Consider the following 13,472-nt stretch of genomic DNA (forward strand, 5'->3'; position numbering starts at 1 on the left):
GGAGTTCAGTCGATATTAGTATGAGCAGGAGATCCTGGGTTCGAGTCCCGGTCGGGGCACACATTTTCAGCTGTCCACATCGAGGTATATCAACAACACCTGTCGGCAGCTGAGGTTTTCAGTTAGTCATCATTTATTCTAGAGAAAAGCTGCACGGTCATCAACAGTAACTGTTCTTTCGATAACAAGTTACTGTCAAAAAAATGGTTCAAATGGCTCTGAGCACTATGGGACTCAACTGCTGTGGTCATTAGTCCCCTAGAACTTAGAACTGCTTAAACCTAACTAACCTAAGGACGTCACACACATCCATGCCCGAGGCAGGATTCCAACCTGCGACCGTAGCAGTCGCACGGTTCCGGACTGCGCGCCTAGAACCACGAGACCACCGCGGCTGGCCAAGTTACTGTCTTCGTATATAACGATATTAGTGTGTCGACGCTGAAAGAAACGTAGCGGAGCCGCCGTGCACCTACAGAAATGTGTATACTTCATAGCTGTCTGCTATGTCGCCCTTGTCCACCAGGACACCACTCAGAGAAGTACAAACAGAGTAAAATGTATATGTTTTGTGACCAAAAGTCCGCGATCTTCTGTATTTCGGTTTTATTTCCGATATTTACCGGAAATTAAATCTAAAAACCGAAATACAGCCGGTCGTGGTGGCCGAGCGGTTCTAGGCGCTACAGTCTGGAAGTGCGCGACCGCTATAGTCGCAGGTTCGAATCCTGCCTGGGGCATGGATGTGTGTGATGTCCTTAGGTTAGCTAGGTTTAAGTAGGTCTAAGTTCTAGGAGACTGATGACCTCAGATGTTAAGTCCCATAGTGCTCAGAGCCATTTGAACCGAAATACAAAACTGAGTAGATCCTATACTTCTTTTCCGGTACGTACGGAAGTAAAACCTAAAAACCGAAATATCGACAGCCAAAGGATGCTTAGTCGTAAAATATACTAGCTTCGTTGTTGTAAGTATTAAAGAACTCCATCCTACACCTAAACCTTCTCCTATTAAGAGTAAAATGTGGGACTTATTTTTTTTACAGTTCTAAAAGTTGCTGATTGCTTAATTTCTCATATATCTGTGGCTGTACTTATTACATGATGTGCGTCACCGCCATTTGTAGTCTTCCTTCTTCTCGTCGTTAATGAGTTTCTTAAGCTTACAGGGGCATCTTTTATGCTAAACACATAAATAAATAACTGCAATTTATACGAACGTCTTTTGTTTTATTTGTTTTGCTTTGCCACGACGTATTTCCTCAGCCAACTATGAAACAAGCTGCGTATTTGAGGAATGATTTTCATTAATAAATGTGGGGATAGAACAACGCTGAATTTGAGGTCATCTTAACTAGTGCCAGTGGCTAGAAACCGTATTGTACCTAATTGTCTCTCTCACGACTATATTCTCTTTCGTTACGAACGGTTTGATGATGTTCAAGATCTCCAAAATTAGTGACTCACAATTCTTAGATAATTAATGAAAAACATTGGCTCCCAGCTGCTTAAGTAACAGAACATTAGGCTTTTCTTTGCCCGTAGTTATCTGTCAGCTATTTTTGGCCTTGTTAATTCTAAAATATGATACTGCGTGAAGAGTTTGACAAAGCACTGAAAGACCTGAGTCGAAACATTAGAACTACTGACAGCCTTGGGAGAGCCAGTCCTGACAAAACTCTATCATCTGTTGAGCAAGATGTGTGAGACAGGCGAAATACCCTCAGACTTCAAGAAGAATATAATAATTCCAATCCCAAAGAAAGCAGGTGTTGACAGATGTGAAAATTACCGAACTATCAGTTTAACAAGTCACAGCTGCAAAATACTAACGCCAATTCTTTACAGAAGAATGGAAAAACTGGTAGAAGCCGACCTCGAGGAAGATCAGTTTGGATTCCGATGAATTGTTGGAGGCAATACTGACCCTACGACTTATCTTAGAAGAAAGATTGAGGAAAGGCAAACCTACATTTCTAGCATTTGTAGACTTAGAGAAAGCTTTTGACAATGTTGACTGGAATACTCTCTTTCAAATTCTGAGGGTGGCAGGGGTAAAATACAGGAAGCGAAAGGCTATTTCCAATTTGTACAGAAACGAGATGGCTCTTATAAGAGTCGGGGGGCATGAAAGGGAAGCAGTGGTAGGGAAGGGAGTGAGACGGGGTTGTAGCCTCTCCCCAATGCTATTCAATCTGTATATTGAGCAAGCACTTAAGGAAACAAAAGAAAAATTCGGAGTAGGTATTAAAATCTATGGAGAAGTAATAAAAACTTCGAGGTTCGCCGATGACATCGTAATTCTGTCAGAGACAGCAAAGGACCTGGAAGAGCAGTTGAACGGAATGGACAGTGTCTTGAATGGAGGGTATAAGATGAACATTAACAAAAGCAAAACGAGGTTAATGGGATGTAGTCGAATTAAATAGGGTGATGCTGAGAGAATTAGATTAGGAAATGAGACCCTTAAAGTAGTAAAGGAGTTTTGCTATTTGGGGAGCAAAATAACTGACGATGGTCGAAGTAGAGAGGATATAAAATGTAGACTAGCAATGGCAAGGAAAGCCTTGAAATTTGTTAACATCGAGTATTAATTTAAGTGTCAGGAAGTCGTTTCTGAAAGTATTTGTATGGGGTGTAGCCATGTATGGAAGTGAAACTTGGACGATAAATAGTCTGGACAAGAAGAGAATAGAAGCTTTCGAAATGTGGTGCTACACAAATATGCTGAAGGTTAGATGGGTAGATACATAACTAATAAGGAGGTATTGAATAGAATTGGGGAGAAGAGAAGCTTGTGGCACAACTTGACTAGAAGAAGGGATCGGTTGGTAGGACATGTTCTGCGACATCGAGGGATCAGCAATTTAGTATTGGAGGGCAGCGTGGAGGGTAAAAATCGTAGAGGGAGACCAAGAGATGAATACACTAAGCAGATTCAGAAGGATGGAGGCTGCAGTACGTACTGGACGATGAAGAAAGAGAGAGTAGCATGGAGAGCTGCACCAAACCAGTCTCAGGACTGAAGACCACAACAACAACAACAATTTTAAAATAGCCAAAGAGAACATCCGCTTTCGTTCCTGTGTAAAACCAAGCGGGATCTCGTAGAACATAAACTCAGTGAACGTAAGATAGACACAACACAAGAACAAGGCGGAGGTGTAATCGCTGAGTGCAATCGGTCGGCATGTCTGTAGGCTGACACCAAATCCGTCGGTCTGTCGGCCAATAAGTTGGTGCGTGTGTAGGGAGGGGCCTCGGTGTGGCTCTCTAGCCACTACGTCACCAGATGGCGTCGTTTTCCTCAGCTCCGGAACACGTTGCTCTACCAGCAGTTGGAAACATCGGCGGGCGGTTAGCGGGGCAGACGCTGAAAACATCAAAGCGGTATGCGTCTGTAGAGTGTTGTCACTAAGCTAAAATAAAGAAAGCAGTGCAGCTGCAAATCGTTCTGCTCATTGGGCAGTTTGTCTGGATGATTCAAGTGACGTGCGAAACCTTCAAGTTGCTCCGTTAGATTAAGGAAACGATTCTTTGGAGATTTGTGCTTTACTTGCACGTGATGTTATAAATTTTGTACTGCCGTAGCTAAACAGATATTTTTTGTGATTTTTTTTCCCTATTTTAACTGTCACATACATCCGTTTCTCGTGCGGATGGTTTTGTTCCTCGGAAATAGTTGCATTTTACATTTGACTGCCTCCCATATTTTGGTTGTCAATGGCTAAAGCAAGGTGCACCTGGCGCTTGTTCGAAGATGTCAGATTCGTGCTGTTTTTCGAGTTCCGCCAAGGACAGTTTTGAAAATATGTTAATCATGGCACTAAGGTGAGCTCTTTTATGTTGCTTGGGGTCGCAGGAATTAAGTTATCCGAAAACGTCGTTTTTCTGTTTTTTAGTCTTACGTTATTTTGTAAAAAATTTACTTAGTGCACACCTCTTGCATTTTTCGTTGTTAATTTACAATATTTGTGCACAGTATGCATTACAATACTCGTGTTACACATAACACAGTTGACTTTACGTTAGATTAAGTTTTTGTGATAAAAAGTCACTTTTAACTTCGCCGCGAACGTAAACATTAGGCTACGCTACGGTTAAATGGCATTCACATTCGTCCGTTTCATCAAATTTCAGCCGCGCGGGATTAGCCGGGCGGTCTCATGCGCTGGAGTCATGGACTGTGCGGCTGGTCCCGGCGGAGGTTCGAGTCCTCCCTCTGGTATGGGTGTGTGTGTTTGTCCTTAGGATCATTTAGATTTAGTAGTGTGTAAGTCTAGGGACTGATTAGTTTAGCAGTTAAGTCCCATAACATTTCTCACAAATTTGAACATCAAATGTCAAACGAATTATCATTTTGTACCAAACCTAGGCCTCGGTCTACCCTACAGATAAATCTGTCGGCTCACTCAAGGTTTCAAGGGGGGCGAGCGGGTTCCAGATTACACTGAAGGCAGTTGCTTTTAGAATAGCTCGTAGCCCCATTCCCTTACAGCTGAACCGTGATACTAATTTTTGGTTGTTCGGTGAATTTGGCTGCTAGGTGTTAGATGTATTACTTCCCTTCTTAAAATACTGTTTCTCATCTAAATTGAAGCTGCCTTAAAATAATCAAAATAGAATAATCAATCATGAGTGTCGTCGATGTAAGTTTTGTACCTGTGATAGGTGGGCAATTAGCGACAAATTATTTTCGAGCTGTACCATCATTCAAGAAGAGTGAAATATACTTTAGCATTGCTAGAACGTTCTTCTGTTTATAAAATTTTTCACTGAAATTAAGCTGAAACTTGAATTGAAGTAGCTCTTATAGCTTTCACGTGTTTCTCCAAAACTGACAAGTTACTTTTTTCAGTTAACAGATCTTGCTTTATAACATCCAGTGTTCAACTGGGTATTTTGGTATACAGATCCATTGTGACCAGAGATTAGATTAGTACTTGTACCATAGATCATGAACACGACACTTCGTAATGTGGAACGTGTCAGGTTAATAAAATGTGTCTATACAAGGTATTACATTAGACAAAATATTACATGACACTTAATATTTCTTTGTTGGGTTTGGGGAAATTACCCACTTACTATATCCAAAAATTCATCTAATGAGTAGGAGTTGCCACTAAATACTTTGTTTCCTTTTAAATGTTATATGGCTGTCAGACTTTTGATGCTATTAGGTAAGTGACCAAAGACTTCTGTGGCAGCATAATTTACCCCCTTCTGAGCGAAAGTTAGATTTAACCTTGAGTAGTGAAAATCCTTTCTCCTAGTGTTCTAGCCACTTACACTGCTATTACTTTTGAATGGTTAATAACAAGTTTCATAAGTGAATATATATATTTAAGAACTTTCCACATTGAAGCGCGTCGGCAATCGTAATTATCTAAATAAATTATGAATAATCCGCCTCGATTGCGAAATCGAGGCGGATTATTCATAATTTATTTGAATATATATATATTGCGAGGCTACAGCGAAGGTCTCTAGCTCTTTAGGTAAGTTTCTGCAGAATCTTGGATGAGCTCCAGCAATTATTCTGATTACCAAACAAATTGAGATGGCATAACGTGCTTTAAGCAGAAAATTACTGCGTGTATATTTTGAAACGTCTACGCTAGTTTAAACTTGTATATTTTAAGTCTGCTTCGTTAGTTTCCAGCTAGCCACATTTTTGGTGCAGTTTTATTTTTACTCTTGCTTATGTTCTCGGATACAAATTTACAAAGCGACGTTTTTAGACTTCAGTAAATAAAAATTATATTCTACGCAGCTAGTCTTTTAAGCTGGTCTAAGATTTTTCGACCGGATCCTTATTTATGGAGCCGGTGTTCTTATAACCCACAGAACTGGATGTAACTGTGTAACTACAGTTTGTATGGTATATGTTTGTATAAGGGGTCACCCTTATACAAATTTACAATTTGTACAGAAACCAGATGGCAATTAGGAATCGAGGGACTTGAAAGGGAAGCGGTGGTTGGGAAGGAAGTGAGACAGGGTTGTAGCCTCTCCCAGATGTTATTCAATCTGTATATTGAGCAAGCAGTAAAGGAAACGAAAGAAAAGTTCGGAGTAGGTATTAAAATCCAGGGAGAAGAAATAAAAACCTTGAGGTTCGCCGATGACATTGTAATTGTCAGATAACAAAGGAGTTGGAAGAGCAGTTGAACGGAATGGACAGTGTCTTGAAAGGATATAAGATGAACATCAACAAAAGTAAAACGAGGATAATGGAATGTAGTCGAATTAAGTCGGGTGATGCTGAGGAATTAGATTAGGAAATGGGACACTTAAAGTAGTAAAGGAGTTTTGCTATTTTGGGAGCAAAATAACTGATGATAGTCGAAGTAGAGATGATATAAAACGTAGTCTGGCAAGGAAAGCTTTTCTGAAGAGAAATTTAACATTGAGTATAGATTTGTCAGGAAGTTGTTTCTGAAAGTATTCGTATGGAGTTTAGCCATTTATGGAAGTGAAACATTGACGATAAACAGTTTGGACAAGAAGAGAATAGAAGCTTTCGAAATGTGGTGCTACAGAAGAATGCTGAAGATGAGATGGGTGGATCACATAATGTGGTGTTGAATAGGATTGGGGAGAAGTATGTGGCACAACTTGACTAGAAGAAGGGATTGGTTGGTAGGACACGTTCTGAGGCATCAAGGGATGACTAATTTATCACTGGAGGGCAGCGTGGAGGGTAAAAATCGTAGAGGGAGACCAAGAGATGAATACACTACGCAGATTCAGAAGGATCTAGGCTGCAGTAGGTACTGGGAGATGAAGCTTGCACAGGATAGAGTAGCATGGAGAGCTGCATCAAACCAGTCTCAGGACTGAAGACCGCAACAAGAACAAGGGGTCACCAGCGCAGTTCTAACACCAAACTGTTGCGAGGAAATGGCACGTGGAAGTTCTTTGCGATAGAAATGATCCACATGTTTTATTTTGCTGGAAATAGTACAGAATAAATCTGCTATTAAAATAACTTTCGATCCTTTTAGCGAAATTAACTTAATCAGATGTAAACAGGCTAACATTATGGGTTTGGGGTCCGAAGTGGGTATAAGCAGGTTACCCGCTTGGGTGAGCTACTTTCAGGTTCACCCCTGGGAAACCACCTGTCATTGATGAACGTCACCCCAGGAGTTCACCAGTCACCTCCCTATGCCTACCGCAACACGATCGGAGACGTGGTTCTACCGTCCAGAGCTGTGACAGGGTGACTGAGATCGCCGGAGGAGCTACATACTTCACCAGCATCTCACTTGATTCGTTCAATATGAGAATGCTGGGCAGAGGTCTTTTAATTTTTATTTGTACTAGCCTTTTATATTTCCACTGACGTGTAGGGATCTGTTTACCGCTATTACCGCGGGCAGGAGATCTCGGCCAGGACAGGTATAGCAGCACTGTCAGGCACCAGGCTGGTGAAGATTATACCGCAGGTTTTTCGGTTGCTGCTGGATAGTTTGTCCGCAACCAGTGGTGTCCACGACCATACCGCACCACGTCCAGATTCTGGGGGAGGGCTTAAAAAGGGCAGCTAATAAAATATTTGTGGACATTAATCACTGGTGCCTCGCCAATTCTTTGTCACTAAACTTTGAAAAACACACTACATGCAGCTCAGAACTTTTAAGGGGTGTCCCACGAGTATATGCCTAACATACGATGACAAGCAGGTAGAGGTGGACCGTGTTAAATTCTTGGGATTAAAAGTTGATAAATAAAACTGGGACGAGCACCCCACAGAACTGCTTAGCAAATCTCTATTTGCAATGCGAATTATGAAGACATAGGGGATGTAAAAATGAAAAAGCTGGCATACTATGCTTGCTTTCGTTCCATAATGTCATATGGGATTATTTTTTGCGGTAATTCATCAAGCCAAGCTAAAGTTTTCCGGGCACAAAGACGTTCTGTAGGAGTTATATGTGAACTCAAGAACATCCTGCAGAAGTCTGTGTAGGGAATTGGGGATACTGACTACTGCTTCCCAATATATTTATTTCTTAATAAAATTTGTCATTAAAAACATCACTTTTTCAAACCAACATCTCAATTCATGGAATCAATACTAGAAATAAGAATAATCTTCAAGGATTTAAAGTCACTTAGTCTTGTACAAAAAGCGTGTGTGTACACAATCTAACTTCTCCATCAGTTAAGTGCAGTAATGTATTCATTGTAAATAAGTATTTAGTAGTTGTATTACACGTTTAGTACCTTATAATTTTAACAACTCAAACAAGTAAGCTAATGTACTATTCCACAGGTCCCAACTGGCATGGGCGTCATTTTTAAATGAACGCTATATGAAAGAATCATTTTACAATACTAATGCACTGAATTTAAAATAGTTATTTATTTATAAGGTACTAAACGTGTAATACAACTACTAAATACTTATTTACAATGAATACATTACTGCACTTAACTGATGGAGAAGTTAGATTGTGTACACACACGCTTTTTGTACAAAACTAAGTGACTTTAAATCCTTGAAGATTATTCTTATTTCTAGTATTGATTCCATGAATTGAGATGTTGGTTTGAAAAAGTCTAATCCAATTTATCAGGCAGGCGGCCCAATTTTCACTGGGGTCTTCATAGATACTGGAGGACTCTATAGGGGCGTATTTTGTAGGGCTGTGCTACACAGTGTGTTTGGTTGGAAGCATCAGAATTTTACTGTGACGTCACTCAGAGCTCCTAAAAACACAGGCTGGCGCATCCGCCATTTTGTTTCCCAACGAATGCTAAACACACAAAGTAGCTTATGCGAACTGTTTTGGCTAAAGTTTTCTGAAATATTTTTACAAGTTTCCTGCACAGCTATTTTGAGCTTTCATTCCGCTAATGTTTACATCGATAAACTCACAAATCACTCACAAATGGATTACTCACAAATCTCGCATTTTATTTGCTTATTGTTGCTTTTCTTTGCTGTCCGAATGAAGAATAAAGGTGCAATAAACAAGTATATTTCTGTGATAGAATGGCGTACTAGGTTTTATTTTCTTCGTGGAATTCGAATTAAATAGTCGATAAAGGGGGTTATTGAATCATGAACCAGGCTGTTATAAATAGTTGGCGCGGCTGCACCTAAAGTGCATATTTGCGCAATAACCAGGTATAAATACGAAACTCAGCAAACACGGCACTTGTAATCGAATGAAGATTTACTTCGTTAAATCTCTACGACAGAAAAGAACACACTTAACACTTACACGCTACACAATTCCTTCTCAAAGGTAAACCACAAGTGTAAATATGGAGAATGGCTAAAACTGACAAAGGGCCGACTATCTGCACGGTTAATTCCAACCTTCTGCATTTCTCCAGTTTAATACGAAGTAAACAATTTGTGCACTGCTCCACTCATCCCACGTTACTTAAGTTCATGTAGAATAATTTCATGATTCACACAGTTAAAAGCCTTCCAGAGATCACAAAAACGCAATGGCTGATGTTCGGTTATTCAGAGCATTTAGTATTTGATCAGTGAAAACACACAGCTCTTTCTGTTGAGAAGCCTTCTTGAAAAATATTGTTCTGTTAGTAATTCATTTTTACAAATATATCAACCTACATTTGAATACATTACTTTATCAAGAATTTTGATAAAATTGTCAAAAGTGAGTTTGGGCGGTAGTTGTTAGCATCGAACATATCCTTCCTTTTTATGCAATGATTTAACAATAGTATATTCTAGTCTATCTGAAGAAATGCCCTGTTTCAGTTAGGTGCTACGTATGTGGCTGAGAATCCTACTTATCTTGGGGACAGGCTTTAAGTACTCTGCTGGAAATGCCATCAATTCCATTTGAGCTTTTGCTTCTGAATGAATTATTTTCCTAATATCAGTAGGAGAGTTTGGTTGAATTTGTTTTAGCAAATTGCGAAGGTACTGCCTCCTCCAAATACAGCCTTACATTTTCTAATGAACAGCTGGATCCTATTTTCTCTACAACAGTTAAAAATGATTATTACAAATATTTTCTGCCTCTTTAACAAATTTTCACTGACTTTGACAGAAATAGTCTTTCTGTGCTCTTGGTTGTCTTGTTTCCCTTTTAACAATATTCCAGATTATTTAAATTTTGTCACAGGTGCTAATCTCAGACATAATGCACATACTTCTCGATTTTTATTAACTTTAACACAGTAGTTTTTACAATGTTAGGCTGTTTCTGGATCATTACTCCTCCTAGCTAAAAGATAAGTTCCCTTTCTGTTTAAAAGCTATTATTCATTTAGTAAGCCAAGGCTTTTTAGATAGTTTCTTATAAATGTTTCACTGTTTGCTTTGGTAAACTGTTTTCAAATATACTAACAAAGGTATAATGAAACAGGTTAAATTTTAAATTGGCATTAGTTTCCCTGTAGACCTCATCCCAGTCTAAATGTTGCGAGGTTTGCCTAAAATGTTGCGAGGTTTGCCTAAAATGTTGCGAGGTTTGCCTAAAATGTTGCGAGGTTTGCCTAAAATGTTGCGAGGTTTGCCTAAAATGTTGCGAGGTTTGCCTAAAATGTTGCGAGGTTTGCCTAAAATGTTGCGAGGTTTGCCTAAAATGTTGCGAGGTTTGCCTAAAATGTTGCGAGGTTTGCCTAAAATGTTGCGAGGTTTGCCTAAAATGTTGCGAGGTTTGCCTAAAATGTTGCGAGGTTTGCCTAAAATGTTGCGAGGTTTGCCTAAAATGTTGCGAGGTTTGCCTAAAATGTTGCGGGGTTTGCCTAAAATGTTGCGGGGTTTGCCTAAAATGTTGCGGGGTTTGCCTAAAATGTTGCGGGGTTTGCCTAAAATGTTGCGGGGTTTGCCTAAAATGTTGCGGGGTTTGCCTAAAATGTTGCGGGGTTTGCCTAAAATGTTGCGGGGTTTGCCTAAAATGTTGCGGGGTTTGCCTAAAATGTTGCGGGGTTTGCCTAAAATGTTGCAGCTGTTAAATCATTAATTGAATGCACTATTTTGGAGGACTGTTTTGCATTACTGTATGGAGCTATATAATATACTGTAACTATTCGAACCGGGGATCTCCTTGTTACAAGGCAGGTGCTGGAACCACTGTGCCATACGGTACACAGTGTAATGGGAGTGTGGATAGACCGTGAGGCGTACTGAGGCAGTCCGCGCAACAAGCAGGAGATCCAGAGTTCGAATCCCAGTCTGGTACACATTTTCGCTTGTCGCCCTGATCCCACCTAACGCTCTGCTGCAGCTGATAGCGGTGATCCCCCTTCAATTTACAAACGGTGATTCACAGCAGTTGGATATGGGTGGCGTCTGTACTTTCGAAGGAAACGGACACCGCGAATTGAAACAATTGTACTGAGTCATGTGCTTTTCGGTCATCGATAAATACAGCCTCTACCTCAGTGTTTTGATTCTTCGGATATCAGGATGCCAGGTCAGCAAAGTGCAAATGGGGCGTCAGAAGATTGTTTTCTCAGTACATGATGGTTTGCATGGAGGAGTCCATTGTGTTCGATACACCTCATTACGTTTGGACTAGGGTTTTGCAACAAGCGATTATTGTTCCGAAAGGTAATGTTATAGGCCCTTTGCTGTTCCTTATCTATTTAAACGATTTGGAAGACAATCTGAGCAGCCGTCTTCGGTTGTTTGCAGATGACGCTGTCGTTCATCGACTAATCAAGTAATCAGAAGATCAAAACAAACTGCATAACGATTTTGAAGAAATATCGGAATGGTGGGAAAAGTGGCAGTTGACCTTAAACAACGAAAAGTTAGGTCGTCCAGATGAGTGGTAAAAGGAACTCGTTAAACTTCGGTTACAACGATAAATGTCTAATCCAAAAGGCGTAAAAAAACAACTAAATACCTAGGTATTACAATTACGAACAACTTAAATTGGAAGGAACACACAGAAAATGTTGTGGGGAAAGGCTAACCAAAGACTGCGTTTTATTGGCCGGACATTTAGAAAATGTAACCGACCTACTAAGGAGACTGCCTAGACTATCCTTGTCTGTCCTCTTTTAGAATACTGCTGCGCGGTGTGGGATCCTTACCAGGTAGGACTGACTACATCGATAAAGTTCAAAGAAGGGCAGCTCGTTTAGTATTAACGCGAAATATGGGAGAGAGTGTCACTGAAATGATACAGGATTTGGGATGGACATCATTAAAAGAAAGGCGCTTTTCGTTGCGACGGAATCTTCTCGCGAAATTCGAATCACCAACTTTCTCCTCCGATTGCGAAAATATTTTGACACAGACTTACATAGAGCGGAACGATCACCACGATAAAATAAGGGAAATCAGAGCTCGTTTGGAAAGATGCAGGTGTTCATGCTTTCCGCGCGATATACGAGATTGAAATAATAGAGAATTGTGAAGGTGGTTCGCTGAACCCTCTGCCAGGCACTTAAATGTGATTTGCAGAGTATCCACGTAAATGTAAATGTCAAGGATATTGGGCGGTAGATGTATGGGTTATATTCTGCTCACCTTCTAGTAGACGCATGTGACCATAGTTTTTTTCCAGCTATTGGGCGCGGTCGTCTTTCTCCCGAAGTATCTTCTGTACGGGATCTGGCAGGGATTCCGTAAGGCCCTGGAGCTTTGTTCTCTTTTAGTGAGTTCTATAGTTTCACAACAATAGTGAGTCGAATATCTGAAGTGTGAACAACAAATTCTGTCCTTCAGAGGGTCTTAGGGATACGTTCTCAGTATTTCGGCACAAAGCAGCGACTCACGACTTCAGACAATTTGATACAAAATTGTAGTATTTATTTTCGTTTCTTGCCCCGGTCTGTCTTCCGTCTTCGTTGCACTGAAAATAACTCTGTCACCAGACAAGACACCGATGTACTTTTCCTTCTGGAAGCGTGTGGAGAGCCTGGTCTGCGAGACTCCTGTAGAAACTGGCACCGATCGGGTCGCTCGGAATATCGCAATCCACAAGTAGTACGCCAAACTGCCGGGATTCTTGAGCGTGAGAAAAAGCAGGGATGGTGATTATCGATGAAACAACAGGTTTTCTTCATTTTAACCTCAGTGTTAACACCATTCAAAATAACCTGTTTCTGAAACAACTGCTTTTCAGTTTAATTCCGAATGTAGAAATCGAACAAGGATTTTAAAAAACTAACTCGATTAGTTTCGAGAAACATAGTATGAAAATATCTAAATAGGCGGATTTTTTGGAAAAGTGGTGATTGAATACTACAAAAATCAATGTTTATTCTAAATTTTGAAACTGCTCAAAAATGAGGTAATCGAGGATCCTAAGTTTTGGGCATACGCAAAGTGAGCGCTATAAGGGGAAATCTGAGGCTAATTGGTTCGTTTTTAGAACTTACAAGCAAGTATAGGCATATCATGTACACACAGCTAACAGATCACTCACTTTCTTATTCCAAACTCCGAATAAAATGTTACTTTTTAGGTTTTCTCCTTGGATGTAGCAGGTTTGTTGCTCCTCCCGTTCTGAACATCTT

At 40.3% G+C, this 13,472-nt stretch overlaps 1 protein-coding gene across 3 annotated transcripts in view; it reads left to right on the forward strand.

Moving 5' to 3' along the window:
* The first annotated feature begins 3,115 nt into the window (after nt 1-3,115).
* The window catches only part of LOC126291724 (F-box/LRR-repeat protein 7-like), a 63,799-nt gene continuing 53,442 nt past the window's right edge, over nt 3,116-13,472 (forward strand). Inside the window, exon 1 of one of the 3 annotated variants that reach the window (XM_049985390.1) lies at nt 3,116-3,356. The gene's annotated coding sequence lies outside the window, so the exon portion shown is untranslated. Of the gene's footprint in view, nt 3,831-13,472 lie in introns of all 3 variants that reach the window. The other 2 variants (XM_049985389.1, XM_049985391.1) reach the window with 2 other exon arrangements.

Source organism: Schistocerca gregaria, chromosome 9 (assembly GCF_023897955.1).
Source record: "Schistocerca gregaria isolate iqSchGreg1 chromosome 9, iqSchGreg1.2, whole genome shotgun sequence".
In the NCBI taxonomy this organism is placed as follows: Eukaryota; Metazoa; Arthropoda; class Insecta; order Orthoptera; family Acrididae; genus Schistocerca; species Schistocerca gregaria.